The 23,586-nt window shown below is 34.5% G+C and overlaps 1 long non-coding RNA gene across 2 annotated transcripts in view; it reads right to left on the bottom strand.

The window, feature by feature from the left end:
- LOC110481794 (uncharacterized) overlaps positions 1-23,586 on the bottom strand; it is a 48,669-nt gene that overhangs the window by 21,838 nt on the left and 3,245 nt on the right. Inside the window, exon 3 of one of the 2 annotated variants that reach the window (XR_002467311.3) lies at positions 2,367-3,340. The exons of the other annotated variant lie outside the window; for it this stretch is intronic. This is a non-coding gene — a long non-coding RNA (uncharacterized LOC110481794). Of the gene's footprint in view, positions 1-2,366; positions 3,341-23,586 lie in introns of those variants that run through there. 2 annotated transcript variants of the gene reach the window in all.

The following is a 23,586-nucleotide window of genomic DNA, read 5'->3' on the forward strand; positions in this document are numbered from 1 at the left end:
TGCCCGAACAGAGTAGACATTCAGGTTAATTTTTGAGGACTGTGACTGGGAGTTCTGAAATACAGAAATAACTCAAAGGTCAAGTGCAAAAGATGAGGGAAAACAGAAAATGTTGTTTCAAGAACTGAGGCAGAATATTAAACTCTTGTTCTTTGAGCAATTAAGATTTCTAAAAGAACCAGGAAAGGCAAAAAAATCTAACAGCTGATTAACTGATTTCCTTGCCTACTCTTTGAAAAAGAATTACCAGTGTAAAGACTGCATTGGTACTATATCTTTTATTTTGTAAGGAGAAGCTCTGTAAATAAGTACTCTGAACAGAGAAAACATCTAACTCATGTTTCTGTTTCAAATCACAAAATCTTCTAAGGTCACTGAAGTGTAGTATATCTTGAGAAGGGAAATATTTGTCTATCCCAGATACTAGAATCTAACAGATACATGGATTATATGAGGCTCTCTTTCAGCATTTATCGCTATCTGATAAGTTTGGACTTTAAAAATATTAAAACCCAAACCATATATAATGTGCAAAATAAGAAAACTGGGTTACTGAGAGTATAGGCGTACACTAAAAGTCAGGGCCTTGCTGCAGAAGCAGCTTGATGTTAAATGGGCAAAACATTAAAATTATATACTCAGTGAGCATCATCAAATCAAAAAAGGATTTGATCCAGTTTCCTCAGAAAATTCAGATCTATATCATTGCCATCCAAAATCTAAACTGTTATTACATGCATTTATATGTATATAAAAAATGTGACTTAGCAATGTATTTTCCCTGCAACACAGTCTAAACAGAGAGTGACTAGGATAAAACACTATAGAGAATACAGGAAAGAAGTAAAATTCTGTGGAATTCTTATTTAATTCAGTTGTTTGTTTGGTTGTTTTTTGTTTGCTTGTTTGTGGTTTTTTTGGGTTTTTTTTTTTCAGTGTTAATTTATTAATATTAATTTAATTAATTAATATTAATTTATTACTTATCTGTACATAAAATTACCTCCCCATTTTAAAGACAAAATCTGGATGCCACTTTTAAAAGGTTTTTCTAATATTTTTTAATGTGTTTACTTAGCTCTGTTTTGTAGGACAGATTAGAACTACTATAATTTGAGCTTTTTTTGTTCAAATACAGCCTCTGCTTAAATCCCTAAGAATTTTGAAAGAAAAGGTCATAAAATCTAATCTCTAATTCTAAATTCTGTGTAGGGGACAGAAATCTCTAAATAAGCATCCTGTCACAGACTACTGACACTGTCACTGATATAGTCACCATTGCATCAAGACATCCCAATATAGATCAAAATTCACTCTCCAGACATCACCTGGGTCTCACAGTAGACAGCACTAGGAGAATCACTAAGTGCTTAGATTTCCTCAGATTAAGGCAAGAATATTTTGGGTCCTGGTGTAGTTCTTGTTGTTGGTCCAAATTCCAGTTTGTTGATAGATTAGCATAATATAGGATCGTTTTTAAGTAAATCACACAAAAAAAATGCAGAAATATTAGCAATTTACAGACTATGTATCGAGCACAACATATAGCTTTAGATTTATAATTAATTCTGGTTAATAGAATATAAGGTTGGAAGATGTTTCTAAAGACCATTTACTTGATCTCTGGCTCTAAGGAATGTCAGTCTCACTGTTTATTGCTAATCGACTCTGAAATATAATCAAACATTTCCTGATTTATGAAAGACCTATACCTAAAAACATCCAGTGATTAAATTGCTGCTTTCTTATGTGATATATTCAGTATGTGAAGATCATTAAACTGTTGTTTCCAATATCAAAGCTAAATCTCCCCTGCTTCAATTTATCTAATTAGTCTTTCTACAACCCCCAAAAAACCATAGGGAAGCAGTTTACTATTTTCCTCTATGCAGAAACTTTTTACATATTTGAAGGTTGTTAATAAATGTCCTTTCAGGTTTCTCTAGAGTATAGGAACCCTACTGTTTCAGTATTTTTAATAGGTCATATTTTATAGACCCTCCAATGAGCCGTATTTTCTGAAATAATATCTGGAGGACATGGTAAGCCTATTTTTTTTAATTGGAAACTCAGAAGACAGTGGGATTAGTTCAGTCATCCACTCAAAGGTAATTACCTGATATTAGATGTACATTTTCTACTGTTTTGCAGATATAAGCAGGAGTAATCCCCAACAGACTCCATGTAAGATATTTTCTCCTTTTCACATGAAGTAACTTGTTACACCACAGTGATAATGATTCCATAACATATTCTCATCTGCCACATATTTTATTCTGTTCTTGTAAGAATAGACAACTGAGTGGAAGGTAACAGTTATCATGAGAAGCTATACTACTAAATACCACAAAAAAAAAGGGCCACACTTGATACAAGAAAGTTTATTTCACCTCATTAACATTTGACACATACGTCTTAGCACTGGAAATAATGACAAGTCAAAGATGTCAATTTTATATTTGCAAAGTGTAAGACTATAATTCTTTAAGTAAATCATCATTTTCTCTGGGTTTTTTTTTGTTTGTATTTTTGTTTTATTTTGATTTTTTAAATGGGAAGAGGATTTGATAATGACTTCTTTTCAACACATGCCTGCAAATATGACTGTTTTCACCCTGCTCATGCACTGAATCATGCAACTTGAATTTTGCTGGCTGACAAAACCAATATTTATTCTGACATATGGCAGCCCTCCTCAAGCTGAAGGAAACAACTTGTGAACTTTGTATATTTTGAGGACTGGCAGAAGGTAGAGCCTTTGAACAGTTTCACACTCTTCCAGGAAGAAGGGCAGCAGCTGATGGAGCTGTCATTATTCTTGGAAGTGCTCTCAGCCTTGCTCAGGAGTTGCATGCATAACTGCAACTGCTGACCAAATTACTCCTTGATAGGTGACAACAGAAACAAAGTGATTTCTCCAGTTTCACATCTCTGCCAACCAAAAGACAACCAAAGATCCACTTCCCAAGGTTATGTATGAACCTGGAATATTTCTGGCGAATTTTTTTCTGTCTTTCATCTCGGGGACATGTGTGAAGTGTTTCCTCAAAGTCTTGTTGAGACAATTTCACTCTTATAAAGGAAAGACAAAAGAGTAGTAGCTAGGTGGGTACAGTTCCAGTTCATGTAAGGGTCAACAACCAGAGCTGTGCAGATCCATGTGGCAGGAGTAAAAAAAATTTTCTTATCATCAAATTTTGTTATTTATTTTCTTTCCTTTCTTCCTGATGTGAAGGACACGGAATAGCAAAGACTGTAACTCTCTTCCTTTTGTTTCCTTTATCCTTGACTTCTCTCTCTGGGCAGAGGGAAAGTCTATATTTATGTTTGAGTGTCCAGGCTGTAGCAGAAAAGAAGCAAAACACTTTCTAGAGAACACATTAAGAAAACCCCATAAAGAATAACAAAACTAAATCCTTTACAAATCTCATTATCAATTTTCCCCAAGCTTATTATTTTAACTTCACTAGTTTGAAAAAGCAAAGGATAATAGTTTTGCCTGACTAAACTGTGGTATTTCTACATTGACTGTCATGATCTTGCTGCAGGCTGACAGGCAGCATAAAACAAGTGAAGGTTGTGTAGAAAATGAATCATCATTGAAAATTGATACTAGGCATATGAAGTATGTCTTATTTTCACACTTATTCCATTTCATGTCCTATAATTTAAAAAAATGCTAGGTAATTTTCTAGCATTTGTTCAAATCTGGACAAAATATTTTACAAGTGCAATCGAGTGTCTGGAACCAAGCTGGGTGTCAAAGTTCAGAGGAATTAACTAAGAAATGAATCTATATGTTCAGGAACTCAGAAGCTTTTTAGCAAATACCAGGTATTCTTGAGGAATTATATATTTCAGGGTAGACATACAGTTGTTCTGCATTACTTAGAAAGAATCAGGATTTCTCTTAGACTGCTTGAGACTAAATTGCCTTTTGTACTGCTGTATTTCATATATAGCCTGTCTTTGGCCTTCAAGCATAAGATATGATTAATTTTGCTCTTACCATATATTTCATCTTCCTTATTTTTGGTGTACTCTAATATCATAAACATATTATACAAAGAAAATAAAAAGAACATACCACAATAGACTCTGCACAATGGCCTTGCCATGAGAAATTTTTATCTGGAAAGGTCATGTGTTTTTTAATATTTTTATTAAGGGTTAGACATTGCAATCTTTATCTACAATCTTGCTGGAAATTTTGACATGGCCTCCATTATCTTTTGAAGAACTTAAGCTGTGTTGTGAAAGAAAATATGAATCACATGGTGTCTTCTAAGTTTTCCTTTAACATTCTGTGGATTACAGAAATCTCATCACAGAAACCTCATATTTTTTTAGAAAGTAATCTAAGTTAAAAGGAAAAGAATTTCCTACTGTTGGAAAACAGTAGGGACTTAAAAACTTTGAAGGAGTTGACAGTATCTTAAAATTTTATTTGGGTTGGGTAATATTAGATAATTGATACTTGGTTCTTTGTTGAGGCAGTGGCAGATAATAGTCATCACAGTTATCAGAAGTTGATTTTCTGTTGTACAGATAATTTTATTATCTTCCACTATTCTAAGAACCTTTCATTAAAAATATATTTATTTTTTTTCAAGTCATGGAGTACAATAGTGAAAGATAAAGGTAAGAGTGAATTGGAACTTGTATTTTTTGGTTAATATAATCATTGTGTTCTCTATAGCATAACCAAAAATACAGAAGAATGAAATAAAGGGCAAAAACTAGGATGTCAATTTTGTAGGAAAACAGTAACTTTCATGCTTCTCTTGCATCATCCTTTCATATAATCATTTACCCCTGCTTGGTGACACTCAAGACAAATTGTAAAGACCAATACGGATTCCAGAGCTAATGCCTGCATTTCCCTGCTTCTGACTAACGCAAAAGAAGTTTAGTTCAAAAAGATACTGGAACTAAATAAAAACAATGCCTTATTTTTATTTATTATGGCTGTATATACTCCCAAGGATTTGCAAAGATTCTTTCCATGAAAAAATGTAGCAGAATATCACAGTGTCTCTACTTGTGCAAAAAGACAGAGGAAAGGGAAGGGCTCTCAAGAGAAAGCAGGAGAAGCATCCTGACAGAAATTGGGCAAGGGATGATGGAGATATGTGAGCAGTACTCAAGAGGAGATGCACCCTGAGCCACTCAGGCCATTGACTAACCTTTTACTCAGCCAAAATCACCAAAAGATGAGTGATACACTGTCAAAACTGAAAAGATCCTTCAAGCAGATGTGGCCATACTTATTTTAAAATTACAGTCTAAGTGTTTTCCTAACTGAAGACTGTAAATAGTTTGAATAAAAGACCTAGACTCAGAAACTCCTCTATTTCAACACATTTAGAGGTAAATTGCATTCTTTAACAATAGAATGAACCCATGTGTACTATGGTTCAAAAATAAGAAGCTTTTAAGACATTACTTTTCATGATAGATAAAGGATATTGAAAGGTCATAATGGGATTACATTATAATCCACAGGTAAGAGCAGGATTCATGTCAAAGGATTTTAGCTATAGTTTTATTAAGCTTCCCTCTTACTTTGAGAGATTAACTAGCAGGACAATATCTGACACCTGATACAGCAACAGAAAGGATTTCTGTGGTGTTCATTTTGTATGTTTGACAGTAGCACTAATGGAAGAGCTGAGAGCTGAGCAGTTTGGAAAGGTTTACTCTGTGGTTTATGAGTTTGTTTAGAATATGCTTTCAAGAATAAAGTGCATAGTAAGAGCACATTTTAAAATTACTTTATTTAAGTATATTCAGTACTCATGAGCAATTTAGGAAATTTAATGTCCTGGATGTAAAAAGGAACTGCTATAGCTGATATGAAAACTAGCCTTGTAGATACCTCTGAGATAAAGAACTTCTAATGAATGTATCCTGAACATTTCGTCTTGCAAGTTTGAAAGAATAAGGGAGATTTTAGCATTTTTTTTAGTTGTTAAATATGTGTGAACTCACTGTACGTTTGAAAGTCAGATAATATAAATAATTCTCATCAGGGTGGAATAAGTTTTGTGCAGAGCTAGAAGGTACATGGATTGTAAAAAAGCACTCACATTTGAATTAATAATGAACCATGGTATGATCTACATCACACAATCATCATTTTACATAAATGGCATGAAAACAAAATAATGAACCTTGCAACCTGAGAAGCCCTGCTTTGCCTCATTTCAAATATAATTTTTTTTAATTTTCAAAGATGTGATTCTGCTATTGATACAAATGAGTGCTATTGATTTAATTATTCTTTTTGCACATGTATGTCACTTCCAAAGCATCTTGTACTGTTAATAATTGCTGCTTCTTGTCTTGTATTTCTAAAATAGATGGTATAGAGAAGTAATTGTAATTCAAACTATATCTTCTCTTGTGTTTAATATTAAATCTTCCAACTGAAAGGTGAGACAAGTATCCATCTGAAATACCAAATGGGCTTCCAGGTGTATCTAGAGCAAGTCTATCCCAAAGGTCTATGTAGTCACTACATTTTTTTTTACATTTCCTTCTTTTTAACTACATGCTGATAATATAGGAGTGAAGCTACAAGAATCTATATTCTCATGCTTCTGGATTCTCAGTGAATCCAATGTAATACAATTGCAATCCAATCCAATGTAAGACAATGCAATATGAGTTTCTTTTGTACTAATAGAAGTGAAGGGAACCTGTAGTTTCAGTGAGGTTGCACACAAGCAAAAAAAAGCTTTGTGCTTTAGCACAGACCTATTAAGGAACCATTTGGCAACAATATTTGGGATAATTTTTAGGTGCCTAAAATGAATGAACAGAAGAATACATGAAATGACTACCTGTTTTTATTTCATTTGAATGATATTTTAAAGAAAACAAGAAGCATATCAATGACGTAACACCATTGCAATTAGATCAGCAGTTAGAATGGATAGCAATAAGAAAATTTGTATTTAGATATAAATGTAATCCTTAAATTTTACCTTTGCTTGTTGCAATAAATTATTATATTTTATATTGTCCAAGATAGTCACTTTGTGCTTTATAAATTGAAAGCCTTTATATACCTGTCAATGAAAGAGATCAACAAATAAAAAGCCCTTGTCTGTCAAAATTTTAAAATATGACAAAATTTTAAAACATTGCTTACATCTTTAAGGCCAGTAGAAACCACCACAAACATTTTGTGGTGATTTTGATCTGTCACAATGGAATTTCAAGCCAGTCAAAAGAGCAAAATTTTATTCTAAGTTACAGAACATCTTTAAAGAACTTATGTAAATTTGATATCCAGACTCAAAGTGATATACTCACTTTGAGACTCACCACCATATAAATGATTTATAATAAAATTACTGATAACATACATATACCTTACAGCTATTCTTACTTTCAATAATATTTTTCTAAGTTTTGCTCTGGTAAAATATTTCTGTTTTACTATAGAAACTCTTCTCTTATGAAAAATTAACCTTGGTTATTTTTGTTTCTCTTTTCCTCCCACCAACATGTAATCTTGGCATTGCATTTTTCCTACATAATGCATAAATCCTTCATAGCAGCTCATCACACTTGATGTTTGAAAAAAACATTCCAAAAGACATGTCTAATGCACATCAAGCAAGGATACAGTGGTTAGTAGTGATAGTACAAAAGGCAGGAAGTAACCAAATGAAAGAATATCAATTAAAAGAATTATTTTCTTTTTTTCTTTAGTGAGGAATAATTTTTAAATAAATGCTGGTTCTAAAATGCTTCATTTGATTGTAACAAGAACAGCCACACAGCAAACCAAGAGCTTAAGCCTGATGTTGCAATTGACACCACAGAACAAATTCTTTATTTTCTTAGTTCTGGACCATGTTTGTGGTATATTTAGAATTTAACATTGTCTAAGTGTTATGCAGGTATGATAAAGACAAAGTTTACTAAAGAAGCTATGCAAACTCAATAGAAATTTCTACATTTTGTGATTTTTGAGAAACAGTCTGTGCTTCTCATGCCTAAATATGGAAAAAATACTTTTGTATAAGACATGTAAACTACAGTATTGGCAGTCTTGGATTTGCCTCCTATTTGGATGGATTTGGTGAAATACCTTGGGGTTTTCATATGTTAATATAAACAAATTGATTTATTGCCCTGTTCATGCTTCACGTTAATCATTTGAATAGTCTCATTGACACCAGGGGGATTAAAGCTAAACGAGTGCAACAGATCTACATGACTCGAGCTTTTACTGTGAGATTACAATTCATAATTACTTTAAGCAGTTTTAACTCTCTTGGTTTCTATTTTCCATTAATAAATTAGCATTCCAAAGGCTAGAGCTTGATTTATACTACCCAAAATCAGCACACAGATGTTTCAGTGTTTCATATAGCTCTTAATACCTGCTTCATGGGGTGTTTGACTTCTCAGTAATTTTGAAATTAAAATGCTTACACATATAAAATGCATAATTAACTTGAATAGAAAAAAAAAAAAGAAGTTACTCTTTGAATGCTGAATTTTTTTAGTAATCATATGTCTATTATTTCTTCTATCCAAATATCTATCAAAAAAAGTTAATAATTAGCCTCTGAAATCTATTATCTGATTTTTTTTTTTGACATACAAACATAGTATTCTTACATGCATCTACTTCAAAGGGAGGGAGCTATTTGAAAACCTTCCTGATTTTTGTGAAACATAAAGCAGGTAGTGTTCAGGTTGTAATGCTTTGTTCTGTTTTCAAGAGATTGCCAAAAAGGGAAAGAAAATTATTTGCTTTCCAGCTTCATCCAGTTATTGCTAATGATACTGAGTCTGCATGAAATAGAGGCTCTGTTGATATTTCTTTACTAAAAATGAAGGGAGGGGACAATAAATTCCACAAAATATGTAGTACAGTGTTACACTAACATGTATCAGTGAATGGTTGCTGTGGACCTGCAACCTGGCATAAAATGTCATTTTTTAATGATGCTTTGCCAAATCACTCATCTATCCCCAGGAATCTGCTTAAATGAAGAATGCTAGATGAAGTGCCATTTACCTGGGACCCTACAGCTGCTGTGTACTCTCCGTGTTAGGGAAAACAAAATGTGGTGAGCCAATCACATGTCCAACTGATCACGGTTCACCCAGTGATCTGTGAGGCATGCAATTCTGCCTGTCAGCTTTCCTTACACATCCAGGAAAAATGAGTGCAACAGGAACTGACTTCAAGCAATATTCACTTCTGATTTGTTACTTTTCATCCAGATTTGGGCTATGCCCCATTACTTCCTATGCACTGTTTCAGTGCTTGAACCTGTCAGCAAAAAAAAATAGTGAAAAGGAGAAATTTTCTAGTATAGCACTGCAGACAGAGAATAAAATAAATTAATTTTAATTCTTTACCAAAGAACCACTAGTTTTCACAATGTTTGAAAAAGATTATGAGTACCAATATGGATAAAAAAAACCATTTTCTTGTAAAGAAAAAAACCCAAAAAACCTAAACCAAACAGAACCAAAAAAAATATTAACTGTAAAATTTGTATATCTCTCAATCTTGAAAATCTCAGTAATTTAAAAGGAGTTTTAACACCAGTATATTAAAATGTTTCATATTAAAGCATTGATCCAAACATCTAGGAAAATAATGGTGAATTATCAGTAGCTCATCCTCATGAAGCTGTAATAGGATTGACCATACAGTTTTGATATAAAATAAAGACAATTTAGAAATGTTGTGTGTTACAGATATAGTTTAGCCTTCCTCAGTCTATTCCTATTTTTAGGAGTAATTTCTTTTAGTGGAAGAAATAATTTTGTGAGCACCCCATCCAGGCTGGGTCCATGGTTGTAATGTTAACGAAATTTTCGTTTAAGGTTTCAGCTGTAATATTAAAATCTTAAAAATAAAATCTTAATACTTTAAGTACACAGGGGACTTAATATGGTACATCTGAGCCATTTCTGTATGAATTTAATAAACCTATTATTGCCTTTATATTTCATTACTTCATGTCTACAAGAAAGGAACCGAGCTTTTAGAGTGGTGCTTTTTTGCTGTCTCTGGCCCATGTACTCTGTGTCCATGGAGCTAATGTGTTCATGGATCTAAAAGATCAATGTTTGGTCAGTAAGGAAATTAGAATCCTTGTAGCTGAGTATTTAAAGGGCCAGTTCTTTAACAGCATAATAGTTGAAAGCAGACAAACCTTAAATATTGAGGACTATTGCCTAAGAGTACTTGTTAAACATCAGAAACCAAGGAGGAGGTAGCAAATAGGAATATTAAGACTGCTTCCTAACCATTAAATCATTAAGGCTAAAACAAATTAAACCCTACACAGCTGCTTATTAGTTTTAATTTCCTCTTTTAAATTTGCAAGCTTGAGTTTACCAGATCTAAAGAGAAGGTGCCAAGTCAAATAGGGAATTTAAGCTGTTTTCTTGTACAGGTAGCTAACACAGCCAGCCATGTACTACTCTAACATTTACATAAAGAATACAAAAATTTTGAGTGGAAAATACCTATGGCAGGAAAGGTCTAAAGGAGCAGAAAAAATCCTACCCATGGCAGATGTTCAGAGTACTTTTCTAAGTTTTGGCATCTTACTCAAGGGCATACATTAGATACTTTCATCCTCAGGACTCAGAGGTTGGAGTCCTGAAGAGAGACCTTAACAGAACTATGATATTGCCTTTTTTTTTTTTTTTTTTTTTTTTTTTTTTTTTTTAAGAATAGCTTCATTGATCATATTCACAATACAGGAGGAGATAATCTGGATTCCAGACTGCTGCAGCCTGGGGGAAATTAAACACAGATTTTAGTGGTCCTACTCATCACACATCAGGGTTATCTTGCTGAAGTGCTCTGTATGTAGCAGACGATGCAATATTTATGGGCCCAGAATGGAAATGAAGGAAAAACCAGCTAATTATCAGGCTAGTAATTAAAATGTCCATCTGAGAGTGCACTGATCCACATTGCACTCAGGTCTTCTTGGAATACAACTTTTTATTCCAATAATTGAATAATGTAAAGTACATAATAAGGACCAGTCCAAGTGTAGGGACTAATCCTTTGATTCAAGCACTGCCAAACTAAGGACAAGCTGAAAAAGGTCTTCTGCTGCCTCAGAGAGTTTCCTGTCATCACACAACATTTGTGGGCTGGGTATGGAAAGGTTAAGTAGATGGCTCTTAGCTGTAGCTGGTTTTTGTAGAAATACCATGTGTTTCTGTGCAATACCAAAACCACTAGAAGTCTTGATGATTTTACCTGAATTATGTGGTCTAGGGATCAACACTATCTCTGAAGCCCCTCTTTACTTAAAAAAGCTTCCCACATTCAGATTCAATTTTTTTCCTACTTAAAAGCAATTAATTTTCATAGAAATCTTTATTTTAATAACGCTTTCAGAACTATGTGATTAAAGAACTATGTGATTAAACAGATGTACAGATCTATCTGGAATCAGTCAAGTAAGACTACTAAGTTTTATTATCCCCATACTTTACCTAAACATATCAAGAAAAAAGGAAACTCATTTGATTGCCCAAGAAGAGAGAGGAAACTGAATGGGCAGAATCTGGAATATTCTTTTAATTCCTAGCTTGGTGCTGTTTCCAAAAATGTATGGATGGTTTCTGCCTTAAAATACAGTATGTGTTGGAAACACATCTAAAACTCAGTGGCAGATCACAGCACTAAGACTTTCTCACAGAAAAGGAAAACCTGGACTAATTGCAATACTTCATATATATCTAAGCTGCAAAGTTCAGAGACAAGTCAAAGAACTTTGCCTAAGATTTACTCTTTAAACAAGACAATACTTACCCTGTGTATTTCCCCTTTATTTTTTTCTTCTAATGGTAAGTATTTATTTATTCCTTCAAGAAGTATGCTGAATCTGGTTATTCAGTTTTCATAGAGTCCCTGCATAGCTTCAGAGGAAAATGCAAGTTATTTTCTAGGTTTTATTCAGGTGTTTCTATATATATATTAAAAAAAAAGTAATTTGGTCTTGAAAGCTAGTGGCTCAGATTATTTTCTGGTAACTCTTGACTTTGCTATGTCTTGGCCAAATTCAGCAGTTGAAAATAGAGTCCAGAGATAAGTACAACTTCTAACATCAACTCAGATTCTTCACTATTCACAGGGAGTAATTAGTGTTGATTGATAAATATACTCTTAACTGATTCAATTATGTGAGCAGGGAAATCTATATCCTATGCTTCCTTCCATATTCACAGATGACATCAAGTAGCAGAAAAGCTTTCTAATGATCAATGAAGCGCATTTAAACTTGCTGATTACTTTTCTACATTTTCCCATCAAAGAGGTTTAATATCTTAACTGAAGCTTCTAAATTCATTCAAAATAATTCTGTCTGCCCAAGAAGGCATTAGAAATCCTGTTATTGTAATGGTTGGATATATTAGTGAATTCATAGCCGGTGACTAAATCATCAAAGAATCGAAGGAAATGTAGATCACAGTAGTGGACATGTAATTTAATACGAATTTAAAATGGCTGTGCATTGTTCATGCTTTTATTAGACATAATTATTGATGGGTAAATATAGATTTTACACTAAATATAGTGTAAAAATCAGAATATCCAGCAGTTTTTAAAAGCTTTTTGTATATTTAATACCTTAACCTTAACAGTTCTACCTATATCTGAACATACTGATGATGATCAGTATGTCTTTCAGCTAATCTTATTAAAATTTTCTAATGTTGACTAGTTTCTCAACGTCAAGTATATCTATGCATTTCCATCATATTTCACCAGATTTTTTCAGAAGTTACTGTGGTGAATCCACTCTAAGAACAGATGAAGCAGCAGATGACCAACAACTGTCACAACTTATAGAGGCCTGGTAACCACAAGTAACTCACAAGTTTTCTTAGTCTATGCATGAGGTCCTGTATAATCCACCATGACTGTAGTATTACTGAAGAAGATCCTGCTATTTTGCCACACTCCTTCCTTCAGTTCTGCAATTTACATGGAAATAAAATGGTACTTGTAAAGACATCCTCAGAAATAGCCTTTCATGTATTTTTGCAACATCAGAGCTGGAGAAACCATTCTATTGGAGGAGATGAGTCTGTCAGAAGTTTTAGGACTGGGGAGGTAGATATAACCACTTATGCATAAAGTCCTGCTGTCGGGTTAAAGTAAATGCTTGTATATTTTTAAATACTGCCCACAAGTGGAGTGTATTGTCTCAAGTGAGACATCTTCTGTCCTTTCTGAATATACAGTGGCAAAAAGAAATGGAATAGGGATAGAGTACTTTTTCTCTCTGAAGGTATGCAGCTGATGTAGCTCTTCCGAGGTAGAAAAGCATTCTTCTTTAGCTGCTAAAAAAAGTTAGAAAACAAAATCTTTGTTACTACATTTTGTCCTAGAAGTAAAAGAAAATATATTGCTTTAATTGTGAATCTGTCAAGGGCAAATGCAAGATACTCTTCTTGTTGCTAAATTGATGCCTATCGTGACCAGTATTAGCTTTCTAAACAACTGTTTGTCACAGGTGTCCGTGTTTCAGCAGGCCCCCACACAAAATATAAACACTAAAACATAATGTAATTTATGGAAAGTAAAAGTAATTTTCTATCTTTACTGTACTCCCATTTTCTTTTCTATTCCAGTTCTCCATGGGAGGAGAGCTAGAATGAATTAATCCTGGCAGTACCTCCTTTACTTATGCAGAGATCAATACTAGTCATTTTCCATTTCTTTAAAATATGGAATACTACTTATTTTGCAAATACAAAGCCCTGAAAATCAAGTCTAAGTTGTTTGTATCACACTGCAGTCACAGTAAATTGCAAGCCCATCATCTTAAATCATAGTGATCTCTTTTATATTGTGAAGACACATACTTTTCTGTAGCTGTATGTTATATGAGGAACAAATAAATGCACAAAAGTAACTAATCTCAAACAGATGTATTTATTTTCAGCATTTTATTTTTGTTGATTATTTTGGACAAGACTACAGTTAGAAGCTTTACAGGGTAATCATACTTTTCCTCAGAAACAATTTGAACTGCACCCTTTTCATCTCTTAAAGCACCCCTACTAGAAAGCCTACTGAGCAATGAGTTCAGGGAACTGCGGTCCTCTCAACTTCTGTTGTTCAGTTCTTCGGTTCTGTTCTTTTGCTCTCTTATGATTGAAAAGTCAGAGCCAAAAACAGTCAAAAGAGACTGAACAAACTTTGTATGCATGCATAGTGTCCTAGGATGACTTTATGACACTTTTATCCCCAGCTGTCTGTTCTGTTTATGCTGGATATCAAGTTCTGCACCTTTAGGACTGGTTCTGAGAGCAAAGGGGAAGAAGCTCGCTGTTTGTTGTCAGAAACCGCACGTGCTCCACACAATTCTTTCTCATGGAATGCGTTGTCTGCAGCACAGACAGACAGCAGGACAGAGCTCTCTTTTTTTTGTTGTTGTTGTTTTTTTTTTTTTTTTTTTTTGTTGTTGTTTGTTTGTTTGTTTTAGCTAGCTGAGGCAGAGAAGTTTCTTGAACTGTGTATTTTCTTTTTCTTCGGACTGCTCAGCCCTGCTTTGGACCAAAAACTCAGAAAAACACTGGGAGTTCATGCCTGTGGCCCACCAGGGCCTGGGACATGGCATTTTCCAGCATAGGAGGGACTGATAAGAGACTGAGTGAGCCAAGCTACACCCCACAAAAAAGGTCTCTCTCTGAATTTACCATCTCTTCAGAACAAGATGTTCCATTGTTTAATATTATTCATTTTTTAAAAAAATTATGAGTACTTTGCTTGTAATTAAATAGGTTTTTTCAACTTTTCTTAAAGGAGGTTTTACTTCCTGAAGTGGTTGGCAGAGAGGCAGCTTGAATTTGCTTTCTAGGAAAGACCACTTCAGAAGTTTCCTCCCAAAATTTGTACTAAACCAGGACACATAGTGAATGAATAATTTCTTAGTGGAGGAAAATAATAGAACGTGCTCCCTTAATTTACTACATCAACTTTTAACAGAAATAAATCACTTCTAACAGTAGGGAAGAAGTCAAGACTAAGCTATAATTAGTTGGGACGGAGAAAAAGGACAAGAGTTAAGAAAGGATGTCCATAGATCTTGGACATTGGAACACAAATTTCCTACTTGACCTTTCACAAACAAGTAATTTATCATGGATGATGTAGCTTTTGGTTGATGTCTAAAACAAAACAGCTGAACTTGGCTTCAGGTGTTCTATGCACCTATAGCTAAACATCAAATGCCCATTAAAAAAGTCCTGACCTGCTTTCTCATCCTGTAGATTTTTGCACTGTAGATTCAAGGAGTATAACTACTAAAAGACCCGGTAGGTCTATTTGTTACTCTCAAACAGTTGCACCTTCCAAAAGAGAAGTGTATGTATTTCAGAAATAAGAAAAAAGTTTTATGGTCTATATATTAGCATCCCAGGGAACATTTCAAGGTAGCACTGGAAATCAATTGTATAAGAAGGATTAACTCATGTTGCTTCAGGCCGAGCACAAATGAATATAAGCTTTTGATTGCTCAAATGCTTTAGGATTCTCTTACCCATGACTTTTGAAACCTATCACAACTAAAGAAATATGCAAATCAAATAAAGCTTGGTATGTAATTCAGGGGCACACAGGCAATTTCTGATAGTGATAGTATTAATTTGTGTCAGAAAATAGATATTTTACCTCTTAGAAACCTACTAAGTCACATAGGTTGCTAAGTAATATTCCACCTTTGTTGTGCTATCACTTATATATTTTGAAACTTTTTATAATACTGAATATACATCACCATAAGATGCAGGAAAGGCAAAGCATAAAAAAGTAATTGCCTGATCCAATGCCTGTCCAAGCCAGTGGTGCTTTCCTCAAGGAACTCAGGTGGGCAGTGAACTAGACAAAAAGAATTTACTCAAAGTCATTTATCAATATTCAGTGGCAGGTGGAGTTACTAGCATTTTGTAATTACAATTTTGTTCTGTCTGTGGGATAACACTGTTTCTTGCCTACTGATGAAAAAAAAATTAGTTATAAAAAAAGATTAAATGCAAAAAATGTTCAAAAATTATAAAATTTATCTACATTTATATGTGAAAAATTCCTTTGGCACAGTATTGCATTCTTTAATAACTTTTACAACTCAAGCATTAGAATCTGCTGCACATTCAAATCATCAGTAGGTAAGAGGGCAAAGAAATATTGCTTCTTCTTCAGCATTATCCATTCAGAACTACATTTCTGCCACTGCTTTTCCTGAAATTTTCATTCTGAGATTGTTGAATACATTTTTATCAATTGTCAGAGGTGTCAATGGACTTTTTTAAAGGGATTCCTGTCCTTTGGCAATTTCACCATGTGAAGCAAGCAAAGGTTTCAGAGAAAAGGCTGACAGTTTGATTTTAGAACTTAAGAGAGATATGAAGAGTATAGTGTACCAAAATGCGCAGATTTATTTTGAGAACGTTAAATGGAGAAAAATATTTAATTCCTTTTGTCTTGTTTTCAAATTGAATATAAGCCTGAGAGACAGTTTACAGAAGCTCAGGATTTTGGAATTTTTTCTTTCATAATGTTGAAGTATATCTGTCCCTTCTTGATTTTTAATTTTAATTTTTATTTTTTTTAATTAAAAATCAGAGCTTACAAAATAGACTAAACTTTCAAGACATCTTTGGGGAAAAAACAATTTTTGTAAGCTACATTCTGAAAGAAAATTCCTCTTTACCTATCTTTATAGTGATCTGTTATGTCCAATTTCCAAGTTCACTTGTCACATCTCAGCAAAACACCATAGAATTTAGATCCCTGATGCAGACACTGCATAGTCTCCTAACCTGGACAGTCAGTGTTTTGATTTGTGTTCCTTACAAGCAAAGCAGGTGCATAGAATTACTGTGAAAATTAGATTCTTGACTTGAATGGATATCCTTGAATGGAACACCAATGCCTATGGCAAAACAAACTCATTCATTCTCTGTGATTCAAAAGCTCTTGCAGGGCAGTGTGTCCTACCAACTGTAAAGAGGTGCACAACACTAACAACAACATCATTGTGACTGAATAATCAAAATATTTTTCTCTGTGGTCTTCTATTCTCTTTTAAGTATTTGTACTTGCATAAATATGTATGTACTTGTGAAGGCCAACACTTTCAGCTTGGTAGCATGTCACTTTCTGGGTCTGCTGGGTTAACTGAGTATGATGTGCCACAGTTGCTCTGTGTGTCCCATGGCAGTATATCCATAACGTGGGTATATATACACACAGTGTTTGAGACTGCACTCTGCAGAGAGACATGGGAATGGAGGGAGACTAGAACAAAAGAAACCATGGAACAGAGTAGCTCTCAAGACAACACTCTTGACTACATCATGGGGCAGAAATCTTTCTAACCATAAATAAAAATGGGACAGTTTTGTCCCAATGACCAAGTCAAAATAAATATTCCAGTAAAAATAACTTGGGAATGGTTGCCATATCTCTAAGTCATGTAAAGTGGAAGCCAATAGGCATCTGTCAGTGATCCAAAAAGATCTTAGAAATGCATTTTTCATATGCTCTAATCTACACTGTTCATCATTCAGTGTTACCTTCGTAACATTTCAGGATATCCATATTAAGAAAATATATTGGAGAATGTGGAAATTTTCACATTGTCCACTTCTATTTTTGTATATTTATTTTATTTTTTCTACAGTATTTTCAATTGGGAACCACCTGAAATACTTCAGTGACTATTCTGACCTTGCTTTTGACATTGATTTAGATGTTGATGGACTACCTGCAATTATGGAGGAAATACAGTAAGAAAAGTTATTCAGCTCTTGAGGCAGGACTGAGTTTTGTCCTCTCAAATGAATTTTAAATTAATCTCTTGTCACACACCAAGAAATAATTTCAAACAACAGGCCTTCCAGATATAGCTATTGAATTGCTGTCAAACCCTATTAAACCATCTACTCAAAGATCCCACTACAGATATTTTAGTGAATTTATTTCTTGGGGAAGAAAAGGAATTGAAAATTCCACTGAGAAATTGTCCACTCTGATTATAGATTTTCTGTCAGGGCAAATAATTTCAATATGCAATTAAAACTCATAGTTAAAATTTAGCATATTTTACTCTTCTTCTTGGACTTGAACACCAGCATGTTATTGCAGTATGGGAGGCTAATACAGTTATATGTTTTTATTTCCTCTTTAATATTTACATAAAGGAAAAATAGTTTCTTTAAAATGTACTGGTACTGTGTAGGTAGCTTTAGAGTTACAGAAATAATAGGTCCTAGCTTTAAAGCAATATTAATGGCAGTGAATTAAAATAATATGGACTCTACTCATTGATAGAAATTATTTGTGGAAATTTAGCACCTTGCCTGTCCCCAGATTTTTGATGTTCCTAATAATTCTCTAAACCACTGGGTTTTTTAATAAAATAGTGAACATTAAAGCATCTACATTTTCAACACAGAATCATAGAGTGTCTTGGGTTAAACATAGCAAAATCTATTATAACAGCTCTACTTTAAGAACTTATGATTGCTTACTTAGGAATAAGAATGCATTCATAACAATGAATGGAATTATGAGGAAAAATTAAAATTAAACATCTAATGTGTATCATATTTTTGCAAGAAACTGAAATTCTTACAAAACACTGAAGACATATGATGCAGAGAAATGTAAGTGGGACACAAAACATACAGAAATTACAAAATATTCACTAGAATATTTGAAGGCTCATCAGGTCTGTACGTCCTGATTTTGTTGAATGATTGCTCTGAAGATCTCTATAGGTACTCACAGAAATATTGGGAGGTGTGTATACATACATATATGAAATAGAAAATGAAGAAAATTAAATAGATTACTAAAATGAGTTGTTTTTTTTTTTTAACAACCTGTCTAACTGAGGAAAAGTTTGCTTACTATACAGTTAGCCCCTGTATGATTTCTCTGCAAATATTTACAACCAGTTCAACATTGCTCTAAAAATAGTGTGGTATCAGAGAGGTGATAGTTATCTTTTCTGACTGCCAGCTGGTTTTCCATCCCTAATATGGGTTACAGTCAATCTTTTCTTTTGTCTTCACATGGACTCAAAGCTTTCTAATTTTGTGAAAATAGCATTGACTGTAATTATTTCCCTATTATTCCTTGTAAGATTTTTTTTAATGGTGAATGTGTTGCACTTTATTTTCCAAAGAGTCAGAGGCCAGAAGTATCTGATAGTCAAGCTTAATATCACAGGTTGATCTGGAATATAAGGTATTTGTCTAAAGAAAGGAAATTTTCATCTATTCTGAACTCTTTCACCATATGTCAATACTCTATGTAGTTTGTCTCCTGTGAAATAGATTCTATATTTTTAGTACATGAAGTTTTATCCTTACTTCCCCAATGGTTTTCAAAGTTGTTCTTATAAAAAAAAAAGTTTTCTTATAGAAGTGCCTAGCTCAGGTCAGCAAAACCTAATGAATGCAGGGAGAATACATTGTACTGAAAGTCAATGGGATTTAGACTGCATCTATATTTCAGACTGCAAGGACAGGGAGAAGGAAAGCTACTATAATGTATATTTGTGATTTTACTGTAAAGTATTAGTCAAGGTTAATAGGTAACAATTAAGCTTAACTCTATCTTTTTCTCCTGGTGGACTTCCACACTTGGAAATTAACTGAGTCAGCTTCATTTTGTTCAACTGCTGAAGTCCAGATTTGATTAGCGTGGCTAAAGCCATAAGTCCCTGTAGACACACACTGAAATCAACAAATGCATGGAGATCTATACTTAAAATAGTTGCTAGATTTTGACTATCAGTCAGTAGATCTTTTACTAATAAAGTGCTTTTTTGATTCATTTTCCCCTTCCTGGAACATAGATTGATCTCTTTTTGCTTATCCATAATTTTCTGTGTCTGATTCTAGAGAAGCAAAGTAGAATTTTAAAAAGTGTAACATACACATTGTGACTGAACCTCATCAGCAAAAGAAAATATGCCACTAGCCATTATTGGTGCATTTTCCTTATTTTTCTACTATAATCATACTATCAAACTGATGAGAGGGAAACCAAAGCTGACATATTTTCTCTCTTTCTTTGGAGCAATTTTCAATGATCAAACCAAACTGCCACTGGAAGAGTCGATGGCTTTGTTCAAATAATTATCTCAGAGAGGAAGGTATTTGGCATCCCCTCCTTACCAGTTACTTTCAGATACGAAGTTGATTAATGCTGATGGAAAAAACCAAACCAAACCAAAGCAAACCAAAGCAAACAAACAAAACAAAAAACAAAACAAAAAATCCCATCTCAGTAGGAAGTAAAGAATTTATATTAAAGTAACAAAAAATTAAATTAGGCAAGAAAACAGAAGCATTTATCAACCTAGAAAATGTTAGTGGTAGCAGACCTATGTCTTAACAAATTTAAGACAGGTACCAGCTACTCAGATATGGAGACAGTATAAAACTTAAGGCAATGTATCTTTTTCCTCTGTATAAGTCTCTCACAGATGTCTATATGACATAATTTTCCCATAAAGAATTAATTACTTCATCTCAGAGGTAATATTACTGTGAGAAAGTTACAAAGTATAAAAATTGTAAGACTGGGGCTATATTGGATCTCATCTGCAACCTGACCTTATTTAAAATGATCAACTAATCAAAATATGGCAGACTTCAGATAGATTTCTGTACTTCTCCCTTCTGCAACTCCAGAAAATTTCTAAACTGCATAAATGCACACCTAAATATGGATAGGAAAATATATACTTACTAGTTTATACAAATTTACAAGTTCTGCTTCTTTAGCTTTAAGATTGAAAAGCCTGTAAATTCCATAAATAGCATAAGAAATTTACATATCAGGAGATTAAATACTTAAGAAGCTGTAAGAAGTTGTAAACTCCATAAACTAAAAGAATATAATGGGAGAGAGGAAAAGATGAGAGAAAAAAGGAAGGAGGAGGGGAATGAACAAAGCATGGCTGAGGGGACAGAGGGAAGGTGACAGGGGAAGAAGGAGGGAGAGAAATAACACAGCTTTTGTTTTGCAGAGCTGAAATTACACATATTTCAGGAGATTATATCTGTACCACTTTTCCTCTTTGATTTTCTTGTTTTTATTGGCAATACTGAAGCAGAATGAGGATTGTCTTCCATAACTTCCTCACTGCCACTAATAAAATATTTTCTCTGAACATGAACACTGTCTTAACCTTTTAACTAATCTTCTTGTCACGTAATCCATTTGCTACTCTTCCTGAAAAGCAGTCTGGACTAGAACACACAGCAACATTAGTGGACTTGAAAGAATTAAAAGAAGACATATCTTATTAATTATTATTTAAAAACCAGTAGCCTTCTTCTGAAAACTTTAAATGCCTTTGAAGAGAATAGAGACATGTTCAACATGTATAGGATTGTGAAAGTTTCAAAGAGAGAACCCAAAATATGTTGAATTATATTTCACTAAAATATGAATAGAATTTAAAACAGCTGTAGTATTGTCCTAGTGCTAGCTTTCCTTGCTCCAGAAGAAAAGACCCCCAATACCAGACAAGAAATATTAAAAGATGATGTTCAGAGTAGGACTTGGATGGAACTGACACAGTGGTTGCTGGTATTGTTGCCTGAACCCCACTGAAGCCTCATCTAAATTTGAAACTTCCAGTCTGCTTTGTGAGTTCTGATTCTGCGACATTTTCAGTTAGCCACAACTGAGCAATTTATCATCATTCTCCTTTATTTTGTGATAAAGAAGTTGGGTTTTTCTCATTTCTTTGGGACTTGTTAGCCTGAACACCAAAAAAACAGGCATATAAGACTTCAGTGCATAAGTGGTGCACTGTGTACCCTAATGCCACCAGGGTACCAAGAGGAAGAACATCTCTTGGTTTCTGAAATGAGAGTAGGATCTCAACAGTTCGTTGTGTTGGAGGCTGAGATGAGCTTAACAAGAAAAATGTGGCAGAAGCATCCTCTTGTGGCTGGCCTGAAGGCTGCTGTATCCTTGCAAGGACTAGCTCAGAATAGGGTACTCCAAGGATCCAAAAGGGTATGGGTGTCATGTGCTTGTTGAGGAACAGCAGATCTCAGTTACCGAGTTACCGTGATAGAGTCCTAGTGGCAGTATTGCCCCTACCAAGGCTCCCTGGTTCCCATGACCTGATTTATCACTTGGAGAGCCAAGGAGTGAACATGCAGACTCGATCACTCTGTGGTAGTCCCATCTGATGAGGGCAAAATCTGGTAAAAGTGGACTCTCATAGTGTCAGTTAAGCCATGTGGCCATTGAGTGTGGTCATATTGAACATGCTAGAACTCCAATGTGAAATTGAGTCTGAGACAGTAAGTGATATGCCCCAACCGATAGTCCTTGTGCACTTTTTCAGATTTTTTTTCAAATTCAGTTTGCTGTCATACGCACATATGTTCAATACACCCGGAACTAGTTGCCCAATATCTAGAGCAGCTTTAGCATTTGTCATGAGCTCATCCTGACTACACTGGAACAACATAAAGGCCCTGATCACCTGCCATTGATATCATACTGTGGGCAAAGCAGTAGAGGAAATATTTGAGAAAAGCCAAATAACAACCAAAATTTTTTTAAAGCTGACTTAGCCATTAAAAACCCCCTATGGAGTGAAAGGACCTGCATAGGAGATCTAGATTTTGGGTATGAAATGACAGTAGAGGTGTAATTACATGCCACTGGATGGGAACAATAAGAGAACGACTATATTCCAATCCAAATGGCATCCTAAGCTTTGTGGGTTTCTGGAGAACTCATATTCCACATTACAGTCAGCTTGTGAGACCTCTCTGCCTAGTGACCCAAAATAAGAACTAACTTAAGTGAGATCCTAGGCAAGACTTTGAATGGGCCAAATAGTAGAGATTGTGCAGTAATCCTGTGGCAATCCACACAGAGCATGTGGCAGGAAGCACTCAGAGACTCAAGGTCGACCTCTAGGAGTTTGGAGCTGGAAATATTAAGTATCTAAGTCCAGTTTCTTCCTGAATGTAGAGGAGATACCTGCAGCATGTAGGAGAGTGAAGTTCCTTCAGGAGCAGTTGCCATGGAACGGTCCTTTCTACATATGAATCCAAAACTACAGACTGAGCAGGTAGCATTGATCACACTGCATGCTTAAATGGAGAACTAGAACTCTTCAGGATTTGTGGAAGAGATCATGGACCGGCCAGAAGGCAGGTGTTTTGGAGCATCACCTGAGGAGGTGAATCATGCCCTAAGAGGCCTTGCCTTTTCATGAATTACCAGAAAATTAAAAGCAATGTGTTCTGCTCACTGATGCACCCTGTTATTTTCTGGAAACCCATAAGAAGAGTGAAGCTGCTGTGTGGAGTTAAACATAAGCAATCATGGTGTCTCCTGAAGGAAAATACAAATTCAGTCAGTCTGTGAAAGAAGAATGAGGAGGTGGATTTTTCTGGCTTCAAAGGGTTCATTGCTTGTTGACTGGATGGGCATTGTGGAAGTTGCTGAGTGATTGCTTTTCCATCACTTGTTTCTTCCTTTTCCTTTCCCCTTTCCTTTTCCCTTTCCTTTCC

The sequence above is a fragment of the Lonchura striata genome, chromosome 2 (genome assembly GCF_050655825.1).
Source record: "Lonchura striata isolate lonStrDom1 chromosome 2, ASM5065582v1, whole genome shotgun sequence".
Lineage (NCBI taxonomy): Eukaryota > Metazoa > Chordata > Aves > Passeriformes > Estrildidae > Lonchura > Lonchura striata.